Genomic DNA, 2,963 nt, shown 5'->3' on the forward strand with positions numbered 1-2,963 from the left:
CGCCCGCTCCCCCCCATCCCTGTGTACATAGAGACGGGCTTGTGTTACGAATTGTGTGAATATATGAATAAAACCTTTTTGTAGACATACTCGCCGAATTATTTCTACAATACATCCAGTAATACTAACTCTGATTCCGGGTGAATGATTGTGTCCTGGTCTCTCTCTCTCTTCCACTGCCCATTGGGAAGCAATGTGTATTGACACTACAACTTGTGTCCGTCCATTCACGGGAATGCTGGTATAGACCGAGCACCAGTATGCAACTAACCTTTATAGTGGGAGGATGGCATTGGAATCAGTTAATGGAGTGCCTTCCAGTAAGGTGGGGAGGCTGAAATTACTTCACTGCTTGCACTGGATGTATAATGGTTTCTGGAGCAATGAAGTGTGTTCATGGGTACAACACTATAGAAAGCCAATCTGGTGACACTATAGCCGACTGTTGGTTACTAAAGGCTTCCATGCACTATGCTACTGGGGCCTGATCCTGTTGGATGTGGGCCGAGAAATCGGCCCAAATTGCATGTGTATGACATCTGATTCGATGCGTGGTGCCGTGGCGCATCAGGTCGGAGATTGGACCTACAGAACATAACCTGAATTGGAGCCATCGGCGGCACATAAAGCACCCCTGATTCTGTCCAATGATGCATTGCGCAGGTGTGCCGATGAGGTCACCGGCACATCTGCGCAATGCATCATTGGGACCGGGGAGGCATAAAAAAGATGCAATAATGTATGAGGGCCATTAGGTTCTTGCATAGGGATACGGTCATTGGGTCACCGCCAAGTGGGTCGACACCACTAGGTCGAAATGCAGTAAGGTTGACAAGACTTAAGGTCGACAGGGTCTTTAGGTCGACGTGGGGATTTTTGAGCTGACGTGCCGACAGGTGGTATTTCATTACCTACCATCCACTAGGGCGTGGTGGGAGAATAAAATAGTGTGCCGAACGTAGCGAGCCATGCGAGTGGACGTGGTGGTACGTTTCGGTGTCCATGTCGACAGGCGGTATTTTATGCCCTACTATCCACTAGGGCATGGTGGTAGGTTTCGGTGTCCATGTCGACACGACATGTGCCGACAGACGGTATTTCATGCCCTACCATCCACTAGGACATAAGGTTAAAAAATAATAATAATAATAATAAAGACTTTTTCACTGTCGAACTTACCCATGTCGACCTAACCCATGTTCACCTAGACTGATGCCGACCTAGACACATGTCTACCAACTTGTTGGTGACCAACTGATCCACACCCCTACCATAACATATCAAAACAGGTCACCAGCCTGTCCAAATGACGGAACAACACAGCAGTAGTGTCAGTGCAGGCAGCTGTGCCGGGACAGAGCAACACTTGATTTGCTCTAGTGGCAGCCAGCGTGCCCAACACTTTAATCCTCCCCATAGAGACGAGGCGCAGCTTTGGTCTTATTATATAGGATTATTTGCCAGTTGGAAGCCTAGAGCAGTTGTGAAGAGAGAACCCTGTGATCCTGCCATAGGTGCACCCTGCATTGGGTTAATGAATGTTAGCAACTGCTTAGCATTAATGTGTTAACGCATCTACTCTATTTTACACCGGGCTGCAAAACCCCAACCCTGTGTTCTTCCCAGGCCTCTTTCCAAAGTCTCTCCTAGTATTCACACGCTGCTGTTGCTTTTATTGGTTGATATCTCCTGATAAGTAGTAATGAGCCTATACCATACTTGCCTACTTTTGTAAACCAGTTTCATGGAGATTATACTTGTTAGTAGAATTTTGCACAGTGCCCCATTGAGGGGTCGTGTCATGCTCCACCCAAAGGGCGTGTTTAGTTCCATATATGGAGAGATTTTGAACGTGGCACCTAGAAGCGTGGCTGTCTACTGTTGCATCTGAGAGCAAACTTTTAAAATGACATATCCAAATGTAGATTATCCCCAAAGCAGATCGTAAGAGCTACTATACTTGGTAAAGTGCTGGGAAATGATTCAATGTAACTGTATCTATCTTTTGTTCCTTTTTTACCCCAAAAAATGTAACCATGTAATGTGGGCTAGGTGAAATAAGGGAGATTGCTAGACTAATCAGGGAGAGAGGGAGATTGCTGCTATATCAGGGAGTCTCCTGCAGAATGCAGGAGGGTAGGCAGCTATGCCTTTACACAATGTTCTATATAAGCCTATTAGATGGGAGAAGTGACGTTAGAGGTTTGTGGCTGTATGTAATTGCTAGTGGGGGGGTGGGCAGGCTGCTTATAGTATATAATAGAACCCACACACTTCCCTATAGGGAAATGCACAGATGAAGAGATCCGTCACTCTAATCCCAAAACCTATGCAACGCTCTGGCTACTTTTCATTGAAAAAAAACCCAATTGTTACATGTCCTTTCATTGGTGGGTAAGATTTAGCAGTGTACTATTCCAACTGGTAACCGTCCTGCATGTGGTGTTGGTTAATAGAGTAAGAATAGGTTGTAGAAATCCATAAACCCTCCCTGCCCAGATGTATTGTGTGGCTCCTGCTGCATACAGCTGCTCAGAGGCTTTTTTTTTTTTTAACTGCGTTAAGGGGGGGAAAAAAACCCCCTTGAATGAAAATGGTGAGGAAGCTTATAGGGCTCCGGCCACAATGGATCTAGGAGTCGGCGGTAACAGCTGTCCCCATCTATTGATGGAGGGGTGAGGGTCAGTGTGCCGACAGCTGGACCTGACTCCCTCTGTTTCAGGAGTGACAGAGCGGGAGAGGCCAGGTCCCAGGAGACTGTCAGTATGTGGCCGGCTATTGGCAGAGGATGGAGAGAAGGGCCAGGGGCACAGGGTAGTTTAGGAGAAGAGGGAGGCAGGAGATATATAGGGGGCTGTGGTCACGCAGCAGATGCAGGGTGTGTTACCTGTTACAGGCCCCCTGTGTAGCATTACTCTTGCACAGAAATCATTAGAAACATTTATTGTCGCATCGTGTTTCTG

The sequence above is a fragment of the Crinia signifera genome, chromosome 9 (genome assembly GCF_055691185.1).
Source record: "Crinia signifera chromosome 9, ASM5569118v1, whole genome shotgun sequence".
Taxonomy (NCBI): Eukaryota; Metazoa; Chordata; class Amphibia; order Anura; family Myobatrachidae; genus Crinia; species Crinia signifera.